General features: G+C 44.6%; 2 non-coding genes and 1 pseudogene across 2 annotated transcripts; all 3 read right to left on the reverse strand.

Moving 5' to 3' along the window:
- Positions 1–354: 354 nt before the first annotated feature.
- Positions 355–429, reverse strand: TRNAP-UGG. The gene has a single exon. It is a non-coding gene; the product is annotated as a tRNA-Pro (tRNA).
- Positions 430–15,921: 15,492 nt separating this feature from the next.
- LOC119359606 lies at positions 15,922–18,603 on the reverse strand (annotated as a pseudogene).
- Positions 18,604–20,626: 2,023 nt separating this feature from the next.
- TRNAC-GCA lies at positions 20,627–20,697 on the reverse strand. Its single transcript has one exon. It is a non-coding gene; the product is annotated as a tRNA-Cys (tRNA).
- Positions 20,698–25,124: the final 4,427 nt, after the last annotated feature.

Raw genomic sequence — 25,124 nt, forward strand, 5'->3', positions numbered from 1 at the left:
GCCTATTCATTTGACCATTCACTAGTTTGTAAACTGCGCCTACTTCATGCACAGAACTCCGCTCTACTGGAGGCTTGGCATGCTCGAAAAGAAAAAAGCGGAGTCAATCTTTTCAAATTCCTTGCGAACAATACCAAAGACTTGCGGCGTGTAGTTGCTTGCGTGAGATTTCTCAAGATTGTAGAAAGGGGTTTTTAAAACAGGTTCCTTCCGTCTGAGAGGCTTTGCAATCCAACTCAGTCTCCTTTGTGTGCGCGCACACGCAAGCCAAGTTTCACTTTTAATACCCCTGCCTTCCCGACCACGGATAGGCTGCGGGGCTTTGCACTTCGGCCCCATTGTGTTAATACCACATCAAGGTGACAGGATTCGAACCTATGGCCCTCTGTACCCAAAACAGATGCGCTGACCAGACTGCACTACACCTCGTCCCCCCCTCAGAACATATGGATCTACCCGATCGATAAAGAAAAGAACCACAGCGCTGTCGCTCACCCCGCTTTGGGCACGGGGAGGCGAGAACCACCGCTTTTAGGAAAGAAGCCTACAATTTGATTCTCGTCTCGTTTCACTTGCATTTTATTTCATTCAGTCTCGTTCTGAGAGTGGAATCGAACCACTCACTCCGTTTGGATTTCGAGTCCAAAGGGCCCAGCCAGCGAAAGAGGATTTACAGTCCCACGCAGCCTACTAGAACCTTTTTCTTGCTTGATTTTTATACGATTTTTTGAGCAACTAGCGCGAAAGCCGCTGCGCGTTAGCGCATCCGTTTTCTTGCTTGATTTTTATACGATTTTCTGAAGTGATCTGTCCAACTAAGTAGAAAAGGACACTAGAGTGTGGCTACACATGGTATAGGGCTGCTCGTCCCGCCTGGTGTTTAGAAATGACATCCAATCTTTCGGTACCTATCATATATTCTAGGTGGATAAACTTATTTTTGATCAGCATCAATGGGAGATCTGATGTTTTAGAATGACCTTCCCCCGATCAGAGAAGGGGCTTGGTCTGGAACGGATTGAGACGGAAAGCGGTAATCAATCGCCGCGTGGTGGAACGCTTGTTGGAGAAGGGTAAGCGCCTCCATGTCGTAGGGGTGGGTAGGCCAATAGAATACTAGGGAACTTAGCCTAGCCACTCAGTTCTGCCCCGAGCCAAGTCTATTTAGTGTCAGCGAACACATACCACTATCTATATATAGGTTTTTCTTTTTCGTAGAGGTTGTCGCTTAGGTCCTTGGACCCTTCCTTCATGAAGCTTGAGGAAGCACTCACTTTTCTATCCACGGCATTCTTGGTTCTGCACTTAGTCTTGAACCTGTGTTGGTTTGGGACGTCAATCTCATTCATCAGCGGTGTGTGCCGCGTACTATGATTGCTTTCTTCTTGCTGTCAAATCCCAGTCTATCTTTCACTGAGCTTCCTTCGCTTGGAATTCAAAGTCCAAAAAAAAGAAAGAAAGCGTACTGTGAGGTATGAATGATCAAATGTCTACGGGTGTCATTGAATATCATGGGGTACGAACTTCTAAGGTCATGGCGTAGGGTATTGGATAGGCTGGTCCGCTGGTCGAAGTCATTGCAGGGTGTGCTACGGATAGCTATTGTTCCTGGGCATTTCCTTTCTCTCGTCATCACGCCAACATACACAAGGCTTGCCTTCACAGGGCCCCAACTTGACTTGCCATCATGGCTACACTCTTTTCATCAAAGCAACTCTTCTTAAGAAGACCCCTTGGTCCCCACAACGAAGTTCCTCCATAGAGAACCCAACTGCACAGCACCATCGCAAAGGTTTCTTCGTAACTCGATTAGTCTCACTCAAGAGAACTCATCTACACGGAAGGTCTTTTAAGTGCCAGTTGTACCCGCATAGAAGTTCTGCGCCCTCAACTACACCAGGATGCCCCCTGCAGTAGCATCACAACTTTTCTCACCATGGACAGCTCGCCAGTCTTCTTGCATCAGCCACACCTAATTACAAATGACCTTGGCCTCTCCATGCTCGTCATTTACATTTAAACTGCACACCCCCTTGTTGAGGTCTTACTCCAAAGGTACAGCCTCTAGCACATGACCATTCCTCACTCAAGTCATCGACACCCTCGTCGATGTACGTGTTGAAAGAAGAAATTCCACTATCTCTCAAATGAAATGAGGTTTTTGAACTCCTATATAACAGAGTTTCATTGATGCCAAAGGGGGTTTTCCTCAAACGATTGGAACCAGAATAAAATAAAATAAAGAATGAAAGAGTGAATCTATCTTAGTCAAGGCGCTCGCTCTGCCACAAAGGGAGGCACTGGCAAAATCTAAATAGAAAAGAGATGTTTCCAATTAAACCATAGATGTCCACTTCATACTTATAGTATTCTATTTCGGCTTGCTTGGGTTCATTCAAGGCATCTTCATATCTATTAAAGAAATCAATCAGCTCCTAATTAGGTCCCCCAAGGCGAGCGAAGTGACGTTTTTATTTCTCTTCCTCCAGTCAGAAAAAAAAGATTTCTAGGACCGGATGCATAACAAGAAAAGACAGAATAGTAGTGGTGCCTGCGTGCAAACAATCTTAGAACTGAGCTCTTGTAAAGGTGGGCGTTCCTACGCTCAAAGCCCATATCTCAGATGCATGCCCATTGGAATAGCCCATCACCAGGATGAAATTATCCATTTAGCGCAGTTCCCCTTTCCTCTCTTCTTATATAAACTTCACATCCTAAACACCAAAAGGAAGGGAGAAGCGAACTCGACCTGGTGGTTTTTTATCATTTCATTGACCTTCGAACCGCTCTTGCCCTCCCCTTTCACTTTCTTTCCTAAATGTGTGACTGATACCAATCCCTATGTTGTACACTCTTCCACTAACTAGAGAGAACCATGCCTGAAGTAGAAAGAACCAATTACAAGTGTTCATAGTGGTCTAAGAAAATCAACCCTGACCGTGAAGGTTCCTAGTGTTGATACCAGTTGTTGGAGATAATGGAAGGAAGCAACAAAACAGAGAGAGGATCCAGTGTAATCTTAACTACATCTCAGCTCTTATACAAAAGCTTATGTTACAATACATGGTACCAGTCCAATTTATAGAAAATAGCAAACCGACACAAAGTCATTATCGACTCAAGTAACAATTATTTCTATTTTGTTCACAGCTCATTCCTAGCTAAGACATAACGGCGGGTAGGCAAACAACTTGATTCGGGTCAATACAATACTCTTCTTTGAACTTGCAAGCTTGGGACACAAGCGTAAACTGAAAAAGAAGTAAGACAAGGTACACTGCTAAACATAAGTATGAAGAGGTGGAAGGCTGGCTGTGCTTGTGCTCACCTACAGGTCTGTCCCAGCATACAGTATCGAAAAAGAATGTCTCTTATTTTTGATTTGTCTGAATCAGCGTATATTAACTAATACTACTTTATCCAGTCAATAATGAATTGAAAGGTCGTCTTTAATTCAAAAGTGCATAAGCAAGCAAGGAACGGAAGGCATGCTAACTACACTACTAGAGTCAAGAAAAAAAACGACACTACAAACCAAACTACTTGAGTAAGAATCAAAGCTTATTGAAGATGCTAGAAAATCTATGAACAAGTACTAGGTTAGTAATTCAATTGTGATATCTTCTGCAGCGTTTTCTCTCTGTTGCTATTCTCAGCACTTTGGAAAGTATCTATGCAAAGGAATTAGTATTAAGAATAGCTTGGTTTGGTGCAAATGTAATATAAAAAAGGCATTCCCCTATATGATGTTAGATGTACTGCAAAAAGGTCAAGTTAAAGAAATATTAGGAAAATTGTTTTGGCTGTCTGTGCTATCATTTTTCTGGAAGCTTTTAAGCCTGTTGTCCAGATGCTGCTGCCTAAAAGTAGTTCTTTTAAATTGTTTTCTTGTGGTCTTGTTCTCTGTATTGTTTTTGGAAACAAAGTACTCTGTATTGTTCATGTGCTGAACTTCATAGTTGGAGGTAGCACAGCAGCAGCAGCTACTCTCACCAGGTGCCTTTCGCCAAGGATACCGTCAACCGATTAAACCTTTGCTAATGGTGGAATTGCCAAACCTTTGCCCATGCCGAAAAAGAAGCCAAGTCCGATTCAATAATTACCTTTCTTTTGTCTCTATCTTTGGACTGAATCAGAATCAGAAGAAAAGCAAGGCTATCCTTCGTTGCACACCTAATGGAAAGCACTGGCTAGATTTCCGATGAAGGAAGCCGTCTACTAACCGGAATACTACAGCAGAGGACAAAACTAGGGACTTCGACAATGAGGATAGTTTGCCAGGTAGGGATACCGTTGTTCGAATTGAAAAAAGATACCTTTCCCCAGAGAGATAGGATTCGAAAACAAACCATTCATGGAACTCATGCAGGAGCATGCGGTGGTCACATTAATGGACATGCGCTAGCTAAGAGAACTTCTTAAGTTAGGGTACTATTCTATTGGCTGGCTTACTATGGGGAAGGGGAGAAGGCAAGCCGCGTATGGATTGATCCCTAATTCAGTTCTTTTTTCGTGGTTTTCTTTCCATCTCACAACTTCCATTTCTTGAGCCGACCTTGCCCGCAGGAGGTATGATTCCGATCTTTGAATCGAATTGGATTTTTTGTCTTAAAGTGAGGGCGATGAGTGGGGAAGGAAGCTGACGATTTTATTAGTGTGTAAGGTGGCCCCGAGAACTGAACCAAAGCCGGCCGTTTCGAGACCAGGGAGCTTTAACAGTTTCTACTTAAACTATGTGTTCAGCTATGTGTTCAGATTATGCTATTTTATTAGTAGCTTTCGGTCTCGATTCGCCCTTACCTCGGAGGGATCAACTACTTCGCTTAGGCAAAAGATTGAAAAAGTATGTATTTGTCTACATGTGCCTCCGTCTATGTTACCCCTTCCCCGAAAAGGAGATTATACGTTTAGTAAAAAAACGAGAATAAAAAATCAAAAAGAAAGAAGAGAAAGAACTGGGAGTTGGCGCCTACATAACAGGTAGCTTGCTTACCAAGCCGTCCTGGCAAGCTCCTATAGTTCTCTTATTACTCTTGACTTGACTTATTAATAAGAAAACTACTCACTAACAAAATGAAAGACGACCTAGAATCTACCCAAGAAGATAGAGAGTCCCACATACGAGAAAGGGTCACAAATGGAGTTGAACCAAGTAACATTGCAAAGGCATAATGATAGTAGGGTCGGGATATCCCCGCCCTCCGAACCGGACGTGAGGGTCTCCCCTCATCCGGCTCTCCGCAGGGGAATCTCCACTCACTGCTTCCCCTAATATCCTCCCTTTACCACATCACGGGGGTTTACAGGAGATCCCGGAGACTCGCTCGGAAAGGCTGCTATACCAAACATTAGTACTTAACTACAAAGAAAGAAAAGACTATAGTAGTCACTAGACTGACTATAGTAGTCCGTCCGGCTGCTCTTGCTTAAATCATTACTCTTCATTCTCCCGTGCTCTAGCAATTGCGCTCCCTATACCACTACCATTTAGTTAGGTAGGGACAATCAATCCATAGTTACGGGAATAACGGAATGCATGGGGATAAAAAAAATAGAAAAATGCAGATTTTCTATGAAATCCTTTCTTTCCATAGATGTATCTGGTCTGAGACGGTACAGTACTCTATGAGAGGAATGCAATGGGATGGATGGTAGAGGGCTGCCTGCGCCCAAAAGCGATGATTCATTTGTCCCCTTGTCTATAGGGACCTTGTGGCATACAACCGCCACGACTCCTGCGTTATAGCCGCCCCTTTCTCTCTTTCTTTTGACTGCCTCGTGGACGGACGAAAGAAGGGAAGTTACAGAAGGGGGCAGTGAAGGCTCGCCAAGTAGACAGCAAGCCCCCACCCCGTCAGTCCTATGTTGCCGTAGCGTGCCCTACTTCAATAAGGTATTACCTCGCCGATTTTAAAGGGGATGGGATTGGATTCATTCACTTGCATTCCTGCTAGCACTACAAAAAGCTCCGGTCTTAACGCCCCTATGGAAGCTGTGCAGCCTTTCCTCGGGTTCGTAGAGTCGGGTTTCCTGTTTACCCACAACGGAGGAGCCGCCCCCACCAACCAAAGCAGGTAGGCGCCACGGTTCATAACGCACTCTTCGCACAATAGATCCACTTTGAAGTTGACTTATTCGCTCGGCCAATCGTCGGAATGTGTACGAGATACCATAAGGGCCCAATATCTCAATAGCACCCTTGTCTAAAGCTTCGAATGAGACTGAATATCCGAAACGCAGGAACGATCTGACTAGAAAGTCATTCAAAACTTGATCGAAGAACCAGCGTTTATTGAAGAAGCTATAGAGTCGATTACAAAAAGTACTAGTTTGAAAGGCTCGTTGGAATTGATCCGCTACGAGATTTACATTATACGCTAGAGAAGCACCAGAAGTACTAAACAGAATAGGTATTAGTTTTGTAATGGTTGGGGCAGCAAACTCGGATTCGACAAGAATCTCATTTTTTGGTAGTACGAAGGGGGAATTGGCCCAAAAATTGGATAGGGGTAAAGATGCAGCCGGGTGTCGGCGGCTTATTCAAGTGCCCCCCGAACCGCGCGAAATGGTCGCCTATTACACGGCTCACAAACTCTGCCTGGGGTGGGGCTACCTATTATTCGTAGGCGGTATGTATGGCGCACGCAGGGCCTCGGTTTGCTGCGTGGACTGTCTATGCATTTCCTACAGAGTGTAATGGAACCCAGCTCAGCTCCGCCGGGCCAAAAGAAAAGAACAGAACAGCCGGAGGCGAAGAGTAGAGTATAGCCAAGGGGCTTTCGTCATCCGTAAAGGACCTAACGGAAGACCATGCTCCAAAGTGTGCACTTCGAGTTTTGTTTTAAGAACACTTGGCCTTACCCCTTCATTTTGAGCCATGTCTAGGTAGAATCGACAAGATTGAACCGAGGCCCGCCCGGGCACCGCCGGGGGACAACCAGACCAACCAGTAGGCTTTCTTTCTGATGTTTCCTCCCGGGGCCCTTAAATCATTGAATTCATAGGCATAGGGGCGTCCCAGGCAGTGGTTCATTCAATGAGAAAGAAAGACAGGAGGGCAGGATTCGTCGTGTCGGGCTAATTCATTCTGGGAAAAAAGGGGGAAGGGAGTCACCTGAGCTATGCGAAGGGAAGGAAGTCGTGGGCTGAGCCGGAGGTCACTTTTCCCGATCCATCCCGAAGGTTTTTTTTCCCTCTCTCGCCCCATCATCGTACCCAGTCCTGCTATCGGCTCAGCCCTATCTATTCATCTCTTTTTTTTACATGGAGATTTTTTGGATCTCTCTTGTTCATAGATCTTGAAAGCGGATCAATAGAAATTTCTCAAAGGATCTATCTATAGAAAGATCTAGATCTCTATCATCATCTATCTCTATATCTAGATATGGAAGAACCCTCGAAGCCTGTCCCTGATGACGATGCCCCCTGGGCGAAAGGAAAGGGGCCACCATTCTCTTTCTTTCCTCAATCGTTCCGATCATTTCTCTCATTCCCTTTTGTTTGTTTTTTCGGGTTGGTTCGTTTCCTCCTCCTATCTACGCAATTCTCTGTCTTCGTTCGTGATCATCTTAGGCGAAAGGATAGGTATAAATTTTGTGGAGGGGCGGCTGTGAAAGGGCGATTCCCCCTTTTCCATTGAAGTAGGGAAGGGGGTGATTGATCTTTTTTTGAATCAGGCCTTACTGACCAAGTGGTGGTATAAGCTTCATTGCGGATGAAAAGAAGTCCTTGTGAGCGGAGCTACAAAAGGAAGTTCAAGCTCAAGAAATCCTCTCAATAGGGATTGGGCAAGCAAGCTGTTTGTTTATTTGATCTTACCCGGTTGTGAGACGGGACGTGAAGTCAACCAAATACATGTGTGTTCATAGTGTCCCCGGCACCTTCCTCCTAGCTGAGTATGGATGCTGAAGTTAGCTGGAGTGTGGGGCGAGTGCGTGGTAGATGGAACTCCTATTTACCGCATTTCTTCTTGCACTTCCAACTTGAAGAGGAAGAAGCATCTCTCTTTGCATCTTCAATAGATAGGAAAAAGGATCTTGACCTGAAGCCTTCGACCAAAGAATGGGAGACTTGGTGAAGTCGGAGGTGGTTTTCCTTCCCTAGATTCATGGAAGGACTTTTTGAAGTTTGAGTGAGGAAGGAAAGCGGGAAAGGTCCGATACAAAGGAAAGGGTTGCGAGGCTTAACGATTTAGAATATAGCTGTTGAGGTGGCACCTATTCCCCCGGGGCAGGGGTATATGCCCGTAGCTTTCTTCTGTCACTTCTTTCAGATCAATGAAGTGGAAAAGTAATAGAGTAAGGGACCCTTGTTTACAAAGAAAGCTGTCACTCCAAGAACTCGAAGTCAAGCATCTTCGGGAATATCCAGATTAGTCTTCAACTAGAGAAAGGATAGGAATCTCCTTTGCTGAGTTTTGTTCTCCAGCGGATGTAGCGGTAAAAGATTCTATTCTTTCCGCGGTCTAGTTACGTCTTTCCTCTCCCTATCTAAAGAGCTCTATTAACATAGACCCTCTCCTGACTCTCTATCATTTTAAGAAAGCAGCAAATCCTTCTCTCTATTCTACTATCCGATCTCGTCTGTTGAAAATCGATCTGAAATATGGTCATATCTTCGTTATCCCAATAGTAAACCTTCTTACTTCTCTTCGCATCTCGAAAGACGCAAAAGATCTGTTATTAGCTTATTTATAAGTTGTCGAAGGTCCTTAAAAGCCTTGATTTGTGGCTTACGGCTTACTTGCCTTTTTCCTTAAAGCCTATATAGACAGACATAGACTGAGGGCATTCTGGGCATCCATGCTCCTGGCAATGGCAAGATCCGAGATGTCAGTTGCTTGTCTTCAAGCCTCAACCTTATTCTGACTCCTACTAGGGCAATCAGGTTTAAGTTAAGCCCGAACAGCTTAGTTTTCCACTTCTCTTCCGACACAAGCTTCTTTGCCAAGCCTTCCCCATCAACTGGAAATCCAGTAAGAAAGGCAAGGGGCGCAACGGCAAGGCAATCTCAAATCATAATGGGAGTTTTATTTAGGTTTATTTAGATAGATTCGCCTTTGGGGTTGTTACAGAATCGGTTCTTCAAGAAGGAGCTCTTAGTACGGTGGATGCATCGAATGCAAGCTGTAAGGAAGAATAATTCTCTTAGCAGACAAGAATGAAATTCAATTAGTCCCACACTTCCCGCAGGAATCGAAGAGTACGCAAGCACATTCATTTAATGGGAAAGCTTTCCTTGGCTAGGCCCCTATGAAGAAAGATGCCAATTCCCAAAAGCAGTAACAATAGCAATAGCAGTAGGAGTAGCATTAGGAATTAAGACCGTCAAGCCTCATTCATCAAAGTAGCAGTCCTTAGGGGCTGAAAAAGAGCCCAGATTCCCCGCAACAAGCTTGGAAAGGAAGAAGACACGAAGGGAGGAGTTCCGCTTAGCCTTTGCTCCTCTTTGATAGAAGTAGCTCTTTTGTTTGCCAGAATGGCTTGTTAGCAAGAAAATGCCTTCTTAGGAAGTGAAGAAGAATACGCCTGCTTGAGAATGCCCTCTTGTTGTTCTCGAAAGATGGAGGGGGGCAGATTTCACTAAGGAAAGGAACTGAACTAATGGACGAGGAGGAAGAGAATATAGAAAAATTGCCGACATTCAAGCATACTATAGATGTTCCAGAACTGCTAAAGGGAAGTTCTAGTAGAAAGGACAACTAAGCGAAAGGCCTTCTTAGAAAGGCAGAGTGACAGGTAATGCCCTATTTCCTAACAGTGAAATCTAAGATCAGACAAGAAAGAAGCTAAAGGCTAGGCAAAGAAGACGAGGGAGAAATCGTAGGTGAAAACGTTGGGTTACCAACTCGGGTGGGTTCTCACACCAAAGTTCCTTTGTTTCGGGCAAGCCCAATTACAAACAAAAGAGAAGGTCGGTCCCGTACTCAAACCAAATCAGAAGGGCGGTACTCACTCGGATGGAAGAATCCGAGGTCGGTCCCATACCCGAACAAAGGCTAGACCGAAGGTCCCGTCCCACGGGTTAGGTGCTTAGCTGAAGGTGGAAGGCGAAGCCAAGGCAAGAGCAAGGGTTGAAAGACAATATAGAAGAATTCCATCTCCCCTATTTGTTCCATTCTCAATGGTTGGTCAAGTTGAGATGAACTACGGGAATCTATATATGGACTTCAAGGTCAATCAACCCATGCAAGGAAACTCGACGGAATTTGTTTTTTGATGGATTCAAGCAAAGAATGAGAAGTATGGCTTGGCTAGGGAAGCAGTAGTAGTGGCAGAGGTCGAGCTTTGAGATGAGAAGAGGGCTGAGTCGTCTAGCTTTTATTCCAAAATCATGTATCACCGATCAGCCTATTCGAGAGGAGCTGCTTGCCTTGCCCACTTCAATAAGGAAGACTCCATCCATCTAACCCATATCCATTGGAACTAGAAGCGAGTGGTAAAGTCACCCTTTGGCTAAAAAAATGATTTGTATGCGTGGCGCAACACACACCTCTGCAAAAGAAGAGAAAGAACGGAAAGAAGCAGGCCCACAAGACGACAAGTGGATTGAATATCCTTTGCTTTCATCACCGGTGCTATTGAATACGCATTTAGAAGAAAGAGCTCCGGGACTGAATTGCTTTGAGTGGGGCTTGCCCATTAATTAGATCACCTGAGTAAGCCAAGAAAGACGAAAGTGATGGATGTATGTGACAAAGAGAACTTATGAACATGAAAGCCAGCCTGTTCCCTAAATATTTTAGGAAGCGAAGAAGACAGAAAAAAGTTCGGTAATCTTCTCCCTTTGGTAGGCATTTACCCAAGGCACTGATATTATGAGTCTCTCGATTATACGTGAAATAGGGAGTTCGAGGTCTTATTTGTCTTTCTTGGCCTATGTGAATATGAGCCAATTCCGGAAAGTGAATAATTCACTATTGAAAGTGCAAGTCGACGTTCCTGATATGAAAGTGAAAGTGGAGTGAAATCTGGATATGAAGGTTCAAGTCCAGTTCCAATCTGGATATCAAAGTGTTGTTCAATCGTTGAAAGTGATCTCTCTTTTGTTGTTCTCTTTTAGTCCGCTTTTCTTTTTTCTTTCTCTGGAGTCGGGTTCTTAAGACAGGACTAGAAATCGGGTTTTCTTAATATCTCTCTTCCGGAGAAGTAAGTTTGTTCGAGATCGAAAGAGTGCCCTCGAGAGACTAGACTGATAGTAAAAGTAGTGCGCCTTCAGTTGAGGAGAACTGTTCACAAGCAGTGGTTATGAGCTCTTTCTTGTGGAGGTTCAGAATAGGTAATTCCTTCACTTCAGTTGCACTAGTGGATTGAATAACCTTTTCTTTAGTTCTAACAAAGTGCATGTGTTGTTGGTTAATAAAAACACGAGTTTCGATAGGCTGGAGGAAAGATACTATAAGTAGGACAAAGAAAGACCCTATAAGAGACCGGAACTCAATACGATTCAACCAATCCAAATTGCTTTGCTAAAGATACCCGTTCCGCTGTTCCTTTACCGGCAACAACTATTGAATAACAACCTTCGCTTTGCTTTCGCATCGGATCTCGGCATTAGCAAATCTAAAAATAGAGTAGATCCCGGGGCGTACCTAATGGTTTCATTGATTTGAATGGATTGATCCGTTGTACCGTTGTAGGAATCCTCATCCGATGTACGAATCCCGTGGAGGAAGTGGGGAAACAAATCCAATTATTTGATTTTGATAGGAGCAGTGCCGGTATTGAGGGTTTCTCTATCTCTTCACTCATGAAGTTAATACAAGTGAGGATTGATTTCAGTTATTCATATAAGAAATAAGAGGAATAAATAATCTCGGGGAAGACAGGCTTTCTCGCTCTCGGCACATCTTCGCTAGGGATTCTTCTCTACCTTCTTGCATTGAGATGCCATCAACTCTTTCCTGGGGAATCAGGTCAATATGATACTCTTGGAAAAGCAAGCTATAGCATATCCTTGAGTATAGAGAAAAAGGAATGGAGTTTCATTAGCTCTCTGCGCACATCCAGTATAATACCTTTGCGAGCCCCTACGGAAAGGGGTGCCGTGTTCTCTTTACAATGGGGGTGATCCTGGTTTCCAAAAGCTGCTGGTTGGTTGTATCTTTTTCTATTGGCAATCCCCAATCCGTTGCTTGTTCGTTACGAACAAAAGAAGCCGATACCAGTTCTGGTGTTTATCCAGCGGAGGCTCGTATCTCTTCCATGTGAGACCAGCGACCTCAGATCATCCCGGACTTATGTGCTGGAATAGCTTCGTTATGAGTTGAAGCAGCCTCAGCTACTATTCCTACTAAGGAGGAGTCGCCTTTTTCAATTCCCTCCCTTTTGCAATCCCATGTTGATGTAAGGAAGCTGCTTTAGAGTATTGGCAAAAAAAATTACATGCAGGTCCAGATCTCCTTGCGTTCGTTGGTGGTTGACTACCGGGAAAGGGCAGAATAGCAACAGTGAGGAAGCATACCACCCAAAGCAAGACGTGAAAACCTTCTTCGTATCCAAAAGCCCCTTTTAGTCTGTCTGGCCTTAGTATTTATGATACATAATTGCATCTTCTCCCCCTTTCTCGTATCTCCACGGAAGTAAGTACTGGTATGATCGGAACTAGTATTTAGATATATGTGACCCTCTAGCGGTTTGACTCCGTTGATGGTATACGGAACTTCCTTCCTGCGAAAGGTCGCGTTCGTCAATCAAGCTTGTAGAAAAAGCGAGTACCGGTATTTGATGGTGATGGTGAGGATGACTAACCTCACTCTTGCAACCATGAATATTTTCTAGATACTACGGGCATATACCTTCTTCCGAAGGGTCCCCGTCCTATCTTTTTCGCCTTCCACTCTGGAATCGACTATTGGTGGGTTGTAACGTGAACCTATGGATCTCAATGAACAGCTTCGATACCACAAAAGGATGGGCAAGAAAGACAGCAGGTGTTGAGCCAAAGCCCTAGTTCATACACAATCATAATGTTGGTCAACCATCCGAACCGGGATTCCTGTTATTCATACGAAGGAACAAGAAAAGAAGAAGTATGGGATAAATGGTTTTTGAGTTGGGCATGATGAAAGCGGGTACAATGGCATTACTTGGAAGCTATTATGTCCTGTCTTGGCTTTAGCAATAAGCTTGTGCGACTGATGACTCCCTCCATCCCTGGCATCGCCAAGACTAATGGATAAGGTTTTGTCGCATCTTAATCGAACCGCATGCGGAGCTCAGCTCCTAAGAAAATAATAAGAAATATCTAGTTTTGTTTCATAAGTGGCGAGCCAAGGAATAAGAATACCGCCCCCTGATCTGTATTTCAAAAGCGGATTCAGCGCTGCAAGAAATAGAATTATGGATAGATTGACTTGTAAAGAAAGACGAACCGAACAGTGCTAAGCAAAACTCTCTTATTTCTATGCTTGATTCAATCTCTACTCATCTGCTTTTAGTTCTACTTTCTGTATACGAAGTCCGAGCTTTTCGAGCTGCTCAGTTCTCGCTATGTCATTTCTTGGTTTTTAGTGCATTCACTCAATTCTCTGTGAAGTCCATGGACATGTTGTGGTTCATTGCAGAGAACAGCCATCACATGGATCAAGCTATAAGGAATCACCCGCGAGCGAGGGCAAGTCTCAATTACGGTAGGAATGGAATACACCAATCATAACTCTGGTCTGGTCCCTAGTTCCCTAAGTAGTTAGTGAAACTTCCAGCTGGACTGACTGGATTTAGAGCTTAATGCTCCTATCTTTGAACTAGAATCTTAGCGCTTATTTCATGAAGATAGCTACTTTAATTGATACAAGAATGCCTACTTTGGACCAATAGGATCTACTCCTACTTGAATGCCAATCCAATCTCTTTCCCAATAAGAATTCCTAATCCCTAAATCCAAGCAAGGCATGATTGTTAGTCAGGATAACCAGCTTACGTACCGCATTAAGAAGTACCGACTATGCTTTTTCCATACTTTTCTTGCAGTACTTCAGTAAAGCTACCCCATTTTAATAAGATAGGGATTCGAGATATCAGCATTTTCACAGGACCTTGTCAAGCTGCAGCAGAATCAGATTCGAGTATAGCATCATTCAGTTGGAGTTCTGAAATAATCTGGATCCCGTTTGCTATTTTAGCAATCTCTGCTGCTCAGTTTCATCCCTTTCTGAGGTAGAAAACCCATCCATATATGTACGAGTGAGAGATGTCTTCCGTCCCGGAGAACCGTCTTCTCTCCCTCCTTAGGAAAAGGAGATCTAGGTAGAGGAGGTAGAAAATAATAGATACCGTCTATTCTATTAACTGGTCATCAAAAAGCAACCTATATCGAGGTCAAGTTTGATAGGGTGAAGTGGACTATTAGATCCCCGGCTTACCTTTAGAAAGAAAGCTTAGCCGCCGACGTCAATGTGTTAAGCACATAGGATATATTCGGCGAAAGTCAGTAAGAAGTAGAGTGAATTCTGAAACTCCAGCATTTAGGCCCGGATAGAATGGGTCCTCAAGCTTAGAATCATTTGGCCTAACCTTTAAGAAAAGTCAGCATCTTTTCATCCGGGTCGTACTAAAGGCAGGTAGACCAAACACACGGCACCTGTCCCAATGACTGGTACACTGACGGTGGCTTATTGGTTCCTTCCTCCCTTCCATCCTCAAGTCTTACTTTCCTTGATGCCTTAGTTTACTTGATGCCCGATTCATTCCTCCCTATATTCAATCTCTCGTGCCATATTCTTTTTCAGGTTTGACATTACTTCCCTTTCCTATCTTTTTACTTTTCTCAAGGACGTAAGATTCTTCAAAATCCCTTTCGCAGATCCCTTTGATTCCAGGTTCAGATCCATCTATCTCTTCTCTCCCTTTCTTGGAACCTTACTTCACAAAGTAGGACATGCCCCCGGGGATACTCATCATTATTATGAATAGGTTACTCTATCCAATTCCCCGGAATCATTCACTATCATAGTCAGTATCACCTTCGCTTAGTTGAGGGATACTAACATCACCATCTGCACTGAGAAATATCTGAGGTTTCTCAGGGTTCACGTGCATGCCCCCGCCACCACGTTCGATCACGGAAATAAATCCACTTAGATTTACGTGCCTTAAGATGTCCAGAATTTGAGGACGGTCAAGATGATATGAATCATAGCGTGTTAAATCTAGAAGGACATTGGTGTCCCATCTTGTATAAAGAACACCTTCATACCGGCTCAGGACCTCCCTATCGAATTGATGTTGAAAAAAGAGATGTAGGAGCACGTCGCTCAATTCACCTATCAATGGTATACAATTCGAATGAGGAATTTGGAGGTTAGTGGCAGCATTATATATCGGGAGAGATAGAAATTCCTTTAAGATGTGGGAAATCACACCCAGATTGTGTAGACACTTTAAGGTATTCCATAGACGTTCCGTAGAAACATACCGAATACTATGACTCAAATCCACACAGACTATTTTCTCTACACCACTTTGACCATCCTAGAACCTTTGGTGGTAATCCAACATTTCATTATAATAAAATAATCTAGACGGAAGATTGTTTCTTATCACTAGAAACTCCCGCATTAAGATATTAGCTAACGCTTTAAAAAGTAGTACATCTATTGGAAGAGATGGCGCAGCCATACAAGGCCAATCACCAGCATTGATGAGTGGGCGCCTGGCACAACAATAGCCAAGCTCATCTTGCCTTTCCAGAGTGAAATGTTCCTGCAAAGTCATACCACCCCTACCATATTTATAGGTTTTGTATACCAATTTGGGATGAAATGAAGAATAACCTTCGTGTATATGCGACACCATGGTATCGATTTCTTCGGGTAAGACGCCCCGCTCTCTCCACATATCATTCGAATTATAGAGTCTCCTGACCTCATTAATCAATTGAAGTTTCCAAAAACTACCATGAAATCTCCGGTGAAAAGTGACGTTGTGATTACTTCTAGATCCAATGAAAACTTTCGAGATAATACAAAAAGTGGTCATCATTTCTTCCTCTTGGTAAGTTGGCTGGTTTCTTCCCATTCTTTCTTCTTTCCACTAATCTAATGGTTTCATTCTCCCATCGAGAGGTTATGATACTAGCAAGAGTCCTATTCTTCTCCTCTCGATCCTACCTTGGGTTATGTTTGACAGGGATGGTCAGTGAACTTCTATTGGTTTCAAAGGAGGATAGAGATCCATTGGGGAAGGCTCGAAAGGTTATTCGATATCAAAGGTTGACCCTCGACGCGCCGCAGCCACTATTTTTACTCCTTTTATGCAATTATGAACGAAACTTTCTCGATTCCAATGCAACTTATCCTTTTGGAGTTGACGTAACAAACTACGCGAGCCTCCCGATGAAGCCAACAGAAATCCTATCCGAATACTAAAAATAAAAGGCAATTTCATTATGGTGGTATACCAGCCGCCAGTTCTGGAACTTCCAGTTCCAATCGGAGCATATAGATCCGTAAATGGATTTGTATGTATAGCCACTTCAGTCGTGCTCCTCGTTTCTCGAATGGAAAAAAAGTATCTTCTTTCTGGGAACATGCTAAACCAGAAATTCTTATGTTCGTGATTCTTCATCCACCGATGCAGAAAATCTTCCAGTTTTCCATTCTCATATGAGGCAGGAAAGTTTATGGGCAACAGGTCGGCACGAAGTGATTCATCATGTTCAAACATGAACCTTTCGCTCGTTGGGGACGGTTTATAAATCATCAAATTCCCACAAATGGAATGAGAAGTGGGTCCATGTAAATGATCGAGACCTCGCAAACAACAACGTTCCTTCCCCATATGGAGTTCGGGACCCAAGGGCAATCGTTGAGTGAACTCTATCTTATTCGTATTAGTTGACCTAAGCCGCACCATTATTGCAGGGGTGGGGCTCGGCCTCTGAACCGTACGTGGGACGAGTTTCTGCCTCATACAGCTCGGGCCGAAGACGGGGAAGTTGAGGAGAGATGGGGAGACCCAACTGCTGCCGGTCGGGACGGACCGGAAAGGGGGCGGGGATAAGCTTGTGAAGAAGCAAGCTTATTGCCCCACCCCCCAAAAACAAACCGACCCAGCAAGAAAACGTATGCGCTTTAGCAACAAAGCGCTCATCCCTTGCTTGCTGCTTCGCGTTCTTTCTATTCCATCCCAGTCCATTCCGGGATAGGCGGCTAATAGAATCTAATATGTGCAGTAGTCGTCGTCTAACCAATCGGCTCGGATACCAGACCACTTGTGCCCGCCCATTCTGTCTCTCCCTAAATGGAATGGCTCTCTTAGTTACGTTGTGCCCCGACCCGAGTCCCCACGTCCGCTTTTATCCGCCCGCAACCCGGCCAACACAACATTAGGGACGTCCCCCCCATTCTATGCTGACCCGGGTCGGGGCTCGCTTTTTGGGAAGCCCGTTCCCACCGCGCTCACGGCCCGGCTGGCCTGCCAGCGGTAGTGGGAATTCTCCCGTTCCCTGGTCAAAAAAGGGTTGGTTGGATGCGGGATCTACTCCATGAGGAGCGGTACGGACGTAGATGATATCATCACAACCTCTCTTTGCGTACCGCTAGGGATGCTTAACGCCACTTCGCCAACTGGCATTACCTGCGCTTTCGTGTCTCTCAGTATGGTCAGCACTGGGTGTTTCCGAGCAGCGAGGCTTACACCCATTCGCATTAATTCATCCAAAGTTCCTTACCCTTATGCACGAATTTTGGAATAAGCCATCTTCCTATCAAGGTTAAGGAGTCAACTGAGCATCTCAGCGGCGGGATTGAATACCCGGATCGAATCAGAGTTCACGCCACCCGCCCTGAACAAATAGAATAGGAGGCGTGGGCCACAGGTCGCACATAAGCCATCGGGTCGCACGATAGAAGAACACCCAACATAAAGATGCACACTCCTCCATGTGAAATAGAAAGATTCATCTTCACTTTTTTGTAGTAGTCGTGACCAACAGCCATCAGCAGTCGGCTCGTTGGTAAGGCGAGACCTTCAAGCCCGCTTTCTGGTGGCACAGCCCCCAAACTAGCACCACTCGACGAGGGGGGGCGGGGAAAGCTACAGGCCCAAAACCTTTGACCCTTCTTTCTATATGGGGGTGCCCGGGGCACCTCATCTTGTCATTTTGTTGCTCATTCCCCTTAGGCCGAAGTGTTTGGCCTTTACTTCGGAGCGCCCTCTCACGCTTCGCTGACCTATCGCGTGGTAAAGAGAAGAGAGTACGAAAGAATTGTAAATAGAGCAGACCGCAGAAAGATTCTAAATATGACAAGTCCCCCATGGATTCGATAATAAGGAAATGAAGAACGAGAACGAAACAAAATAAAGCATTTCTAGCGGATGAGCTTCTCTCCATTTTGTCTGGTAATAGAAATAGAATAGGGCGGCTTGCTTTGACCAACACTCCACTTTTTGCTCTGTCCATGGAGCGTATGAATTTCCTTAAATGTAGATAGACCAAAAAAGGGAATAAACGGATAGGAATAGGAATTATAGTACCATTGGAAGAAGAGGCACCAGTGGGAACATCTCTACTGACGAACCATTTCAATAGTACGGGTGCTGCCGTGCCACGGGGTATGACCATGGAAGTAATGAAAAAGAAGAAGTTCTATAGTTGGACCATCTGCTCTATCCGTTCGATTTGAGCTTCTCCAGAGAAGATGAGACGCTAAAAATGAAAGTGTTCGCAACGCATACCGAAAAAGGGTACCTATGTTGCCGACCATTAATGACTAGTTCGAAGACCAGGAGCAGGGGCACGTGCCAAGAAAGATTTGTTACTTTCCCTATGGTTTTTGAACGTTTTCAATAAAACCTTCTCGTAGAAGTATTTTCACAAAGTTTTCGGTAATATTAGTAGATGCTATTCGAACCCTTCCTTTTATTAAGATTCGAATTCTTATTCTTATTATTATCTAATTATTCTTTTTTTTTCATGTATATGCGTCAGACACAATCTACTAATTGATCTATATTCTGATACCCTAATATATCATAGTCTCTACTACTAGTATTTTTAATACCTCAGGAGCTCATGAGACTCTTTTAGTGAAATTCATAAGTCTCAATTCCCGAGCGATCGCACCAAAAACTCAAGTTCCTTTTGGATTTCCTTCTTGATCAATGACAACCGTCATCATATCGTATTATCATACCGTTGTCACGTTTGAGTTCTTTACATGTACGTACAATTACAGCTCGTCTTACTCCTGTCTGATCTTTCTAGAGGCATTTTGGGCACTGCTTCTTTGATTACAGCAACAATAATGTCACCAACATGAGCATATCAGTGATTACCAGCTCCTAAGATTCGAATACATATCAATTCGATAGCCCCACTCTGTTGTTATCCGCTACATTCAAAAGGGTCTGAGTGAGATGGATCTTGGAAGTCTGGTTTTTGATTGGATAGTGATCTCGGGCACGAGTGGTTGATCTTCGCGGGCCGTGAATGGCCATGGAAAGGAGTATTGATGTCAATATGTTCGATCGAGAAGATTGGACGATGAAAGACGGATCCTTTGTGGTTTGAATAATAGGCTGTGGTCTCGATATTGGGCTATGGGCTGATTGCTTTCTGTATGAGCCTCTTGTGATTGGGCTCTCGTGGGCGGATTACCCGATGTGTACTCATCTTCCAACAAAGAGGAGAAGACATAACCAGAAGAATTGTGAGAAATAAGTTAATTTATCAAGTTGAGGCATTTCGATTTGGATTTCAAATAAGAAAGAAAAGACTCCTGCACCCTCGACAGCATTCTCTTTCACTTGCATTTCTTCCTGAAGTTGGCTCGAAGACCTGTCCAGCCTTGATTTTCCCAGTTATTACTCGAGCGCACTGAGGCAACTCTAAACTAAGCTCAGGGGAGGGGTAGTAGGTATGTTTCAAACCCTCCGGCACCTTGAAGAACGATGGCACTAGATCGGGAAAGATGAATGACCAATGAGGACAGGACAATGGGGGAAGTTGGTAATAGAGAATCCTCCCTTCTTCTTTGCTTTCTTGCCTGAAAAAATCCAAAACTAACCATTGGAACCTCATGGGCTACCGAGTTAGGAGATTCATTTTCTTTATTACTTTTACTTTTTTTTACTAAGTTATTCTAAAAGATAAGAGCTAACCGACCATCCTGATTGAATGTTTGAGTACTCAGAGTCTCTCGTAAGTATGGAAAGAAAGTCTCTTCTTTCCACAACTCCTAAATTTCCCATCAGCCTATCCAATCTAATTCCAGACAGAGTCAGTAGGCCTTACTTTAGTGTAGGTAGTGTCAGATAATTAGGAAGTCTTGATAGTCTTTCGTATAATCTCTTCTTCAATCCTAGGAGCAAAAAAGGAATGTCCTTTAGGGACCTTTGGATAAAAAGATTTCCGACCTCTTACTTTCGTAGTTATGAATTGTGGAATAGAATCAATTATGGAATTCATAAGTATATATCCCTCATCCCTATTGGTATCGGTTTGGGCCACTACCCAGAACCCTGCCAGAGCCCTATTTTTAAGAAGAAATTGACAGTCTTTTTTAGAACTAGAACTATGGTAAAATCCAGTATCGACAGGCCTAGTTCTTTTCCTTTGCTTATGCAGGGCAAGAATTTGTCGAGTTCAATCAGTACAATAAGAAATCCTAAGTATTTTTTTGGTCAGGCGACACCCAGATTTGAACTGGGGATAAAGGATTTGCAGTCCCCTGCCTTACCGCTTGGCCATGCCGCCAAATCCGATCCAAAATAGAGCAAAATCTTATTCATCCACATTATTTTACTAATTTTTATTCGTAGGAGGGGATTATTAAACCCTTTTTGATTTTTTTAGATCGTTGAATCCCTTTGTACTTATCCCTTTCCAATCCCTTTTAATAAATTCATTCCTATTTTTTATTGGACCCAGTTTTATTCTCTTCGATTGATTGTATCTCAAAACACACATTGCTTAAATACCTTCTCTTTCTATTGAAAAGAGAAAGGATTTCCAGTCACAGCAAATTTAGGAAAAATTGGAACCACTAACTATATTATTTGTTATTATTTTGTTATTTTTATAAATTCTATTTGTTAGTAGTGAACGGTTCTAAAATGGGTATTGTATCCCAAATAGTGTTTCCTTAATGGCATAACAAAATCAAATTGATTTACGGCTAATCAGTATCAATTAAAAAAAAGAGAATTATGATATTGATATAGTGTGACCTGACCCCTGTTGCTCCAAGTGAAATTCTTTCTAGGGTTCTTAAAGATATTCTCCATTTTTTCCCTTTCCCTACAATAAAGTAATAGTCTGAAGGCTAGCACGCACCATTCCTCGCTTATGATAATCTAAGGCCAAAAAGAAAGAAGGCTCACACCATAATAATACATACCCTTTTTCCTCGATCGTCAAGGTCGTGGATTTGGATCGATTTCGGTTTTACGGGCTTCATACATTGTTAAGAAAAGTACTCGGCATTGGAAAGCATCACGTTCTGGCCACACACAAAAGAAGTCAGTGGAAGGTATGGAATTTCTCGACTGAAGGTCAGAAAGAAAGCAATCGCCAGTGCTCTCGGTTCCAGCAACGAGTCTTTTCTCTGAGAATTAAGAAAAACAAACTAACCTTGCCTGTCTATGTTCACCTTGACATGAAAGACTCTTTTCCTAACCTGACTGTTCTACCTGGCTAGTTCACTTCACTTTTCGAGGGATCCTGGATTGGAGTTCACTTGTCTATGAGTGTCCGAACAGCTTCAGATCCTTCCAAGGCGCAGGGGTTCTCTCTCCATTCACTTTGAGATGGGTTTCTTGTGATCTTTTTAGTAGTTTTTCCGTCCCATTTTTTTGTAAATTAAGTCTTACACAGCTGTCCCCAAGGATGTCCATTCCATTCGGCAGGGACTCCATCTCGCATTCGATCTCCCTCCTTTCCCTGAAAGAATCGAGGTCTCTCTGGACTTCTCTTTTGCCTCTCTACCAGATTCAGAAAAAGGGAGGAAGAGGGCCTCTCGACGGGAGTGATTCCCCGAAAAGAGATCATTCCCAGCATCCTCGAGTTCGTAGTCAAACTCACCTTCATCCACCTTTCATGGACTGGCGCGGGCAAGCGCTGATGTCTGGAGCAGGAGATGGAAGCTTGGGTTGAGGAGGCTGTCAACGAGTCATCAAAGGCAGTAGATTGGTTATATTCGGATTCGTTTGATTTTGATTTTCTTTTTTTTTGTTGCCTGGTTCGGTCTCTCCGAGTGGAATAAGTGGGTCCTTCTTCTTTTTCCTGACTGATGAAGGTCGAAACTGAAGATCGAATCAAGCGAAGTCTGGATTCCTATGTTCGTACCAACTCAAGTGATTGATGAATTGGATCTTGAGTATGCTCACTTCGCTACTCAGCAAGGGTGAAAGAATGACAAAGAGACTGACATCACAGAGGATGGGAAGGACCCAATCGCCTGCCTCTTTCTTGGTCCACCCCCCCCTGGTGGGTACTTTATAGCTCACAACACGAGATAGGCAGATATGTGACATAGAAAAATTGCTTTCATTGACAACAAGACTCTCTTCCTGATTGGGATTGGTCTGTGCAGGATCTCCTTCCCTATGAGACTCTTGCTTCCCTTTGAAAGAGGCAGACCCCTACTTCAATTGTCATCTGACGCCTCTACCCGCCCTTGGTGTTCGTAGATCGGTTTTGCAAGTTAGGGTTTGTGTGGTGGGTTTCGATGATCTCGGGTAGCTCCTCACTTGGATGAGGAGTGGGGAAAGAAGATTGCGGGAGAGATCGGTGAAGAAGTGGAACTAAAGGATACTATAACCAAAGCTTAAAATGGGGGGATGAGGCTGATGTTGAGCCGGGTGATGAAGCAACTTCACCGCAGCAAGAAGCCTAGTGAGCGGTTGACATGGCGGAAGGTCGTTCTACCTTTCCCTGTGCCAACAAAGCAGGCATACTTGATTGACTCTTTGGGGCTCGTGAGAGACATTCATATTACTGCCTCTGTGATCGTAGATCGTCAGGATTCATCATTGTATATCCGAGATCTGAAAGTGTGGCAAATGGATTTAAAGGCTTGGAAAGAGGCCGCCCTCGTGCAAGACTTCTTTATTCTCCTGATTTCCCTCCTCCAGTTGGATTGACACGAAAGTCCAGTGATAACGTTGAAGTACTTTAAAGAGTCCCTTTCAGCCCCCGCTTTATCATAGGAAGAAGAAGAGTAATCTAGTTTAGGGGTAAGTGCCCTTTTGTTGCCAATATCTAGAGTCCTATTGTGTCGATAGAGCTCGGAAAACTCCTCTTTTAGTGATGGATTCTAGTAGCCCTATGCCTAGATTGCACAAGAACTACTCTGCTTCTATATTGGAAAACACTGTGTTTGAGCTTCTGAAAAGAAATGAAGCTGTTACCTGATCCAAGCAGATAAGATGCTCACGGCCTGTCCTGAGCACTACGGAGATATTTCTTGATCCACATGAGAGTTAGCTCCCTACACCTACACCGGATTATGTCAATGAGAGCTTTCCAATAGAGATACTTCTGACTTAGAGGCACCAGAGTTGGCCAACTCAAATTGCATTGACAGCGAACCCTTGGTAGATGATTCAGAGCAAGATCAGATTCTTGATGATTTTTCCCTTTGTTTGATCGAGCGATGCCGAATCTTTATAGCGCATTTCCACCTATCCATGCTTTACGACTTGTCGCCATGAAGCACATGCCTATGAAACCTTCTTATTCTACAGAATAAATAATAAAGTACTTAGAATGAATGGACTAAAGATCCACTTTTCAAAAGGGACGGCTCCGCCTACATGTGAAGATCTTTCAAGAGAAAATAATGGGTAGCCATGAGAAATCTCGATCGGCGACTCTGATACCATGATATCATTGGTCGAAGAATTCCTTGCCTCACGGGACACATAAAGAAGAAGAAATTACAAGAAGACTTACCAAAACGGCGCGCTCCAGGTCGCGCGTCCGCTCCACCTCGGCCTGGACGAAGGCCTCGAGCCATTCCGTCTGGCCTCACAGGCGGCGACTGACGGCGTCCAGCGCCGCCTCCTCCTGGGTCTGAGGCCCAAAGACAACGGCGCTCCTGCTCCGCGACGGCTGCGGCACAGCAGCTCGGCGCCCTCCCTGCTGGGGCACCAAGGCGTACTCCCCGTTGGCCGCTCGCGACGCGGCCAGCACCTCCTCCGACGCCCCACCCGGCGCCGACGGTGCCCCGAACACCGGGATGCCCTGAGTCGCCGTCTTCGGCCCAGTTGCCGGGGCGGCCTCCGGCACTGCCACCCGCGGTGCCTCCTCCAAAACCGGCGGCGCCTCCGACACCGCCGACTGCAGCGTCTCTTCCAAAATGGTGCCGCCTCCACCACCATCAGTCCCCGCTCGCCCGACCACGTCGGCCCGCGGCGGGGTGTCATCCGCCACCTCCACGACCGCCCGGTCGGGGATCACCACCGCAGCCCGACCTCCACGGCCGCGCTCCCTCGCCAACGACGGCTCAAAGACCGTCGCCGCCACCACTGTGCCCTCCGGCATCTCGCGCCAGGCCGGCTCCGCGCCGCCTCGCGCCCATGCCGCCACCGCGTCGGTCCAAGCACGGACCGACGCTGCCTCCAGCTCCGCCTCGGCCCGGTTCGTGTCCCGCAGGCCACGGCTTCGGCGTCGTTGGGTTCCAGGACGAGGTCCGAGTCGGCTTGTCCCTCCACCTCGGCCTGGTCGGCGAGGTCGGACCGGCTCCTACAGAACTCGGCCCCTTTAGCGGTCGCGGCTTGATAACCCACAAGTATAGGGGATCGCAACAGTTTTCGAGGGTAAAGTATTCAACCCAAATTTATTGATTCGACACAAGGGGAGCCAAAGAATACTCTCAAGTATTAGCAGCTGAGTTGTCAATTCAACCACACCTGGAAATTTAATATCTGCAGCAAAGTGTTTAGTAGCAAAGTAATATGATAATAGTGGTAACGGTAACAAAAGGTAACGGTAGTAAAAGCAATGTTTTTGGTATTTTGTAGTGATGATAGCAATAGCAACGGGAAAGTAAATAAGCGAAGAACAATATATGGAAAGCTCGTAGGCAATGGGTCGGTGATGGAGAATTATGCCGGATGCGGTTCATCATGTAACAGTCATAACCTAGGGTGACATAGAACTAGCTCCAGTTCATTGATATA

This window comes from Triticum dicoccoides, chromosome 2A (genome assembly GCF_002162155.2).
Source record: "Triticum dicoccoides isolate Atlit2015 ecotype Zavitan chromosome 2A, WEW_v2.0, whole genome shotgun sequence".
Classification (NCBI taxonomy): domain Eukaryota; kingdom Viridiplantae; phylum Streptophyta; class Magnoliopsida; order Poales; family Poaceae; genus Triticum; species Triticum dicoccoides.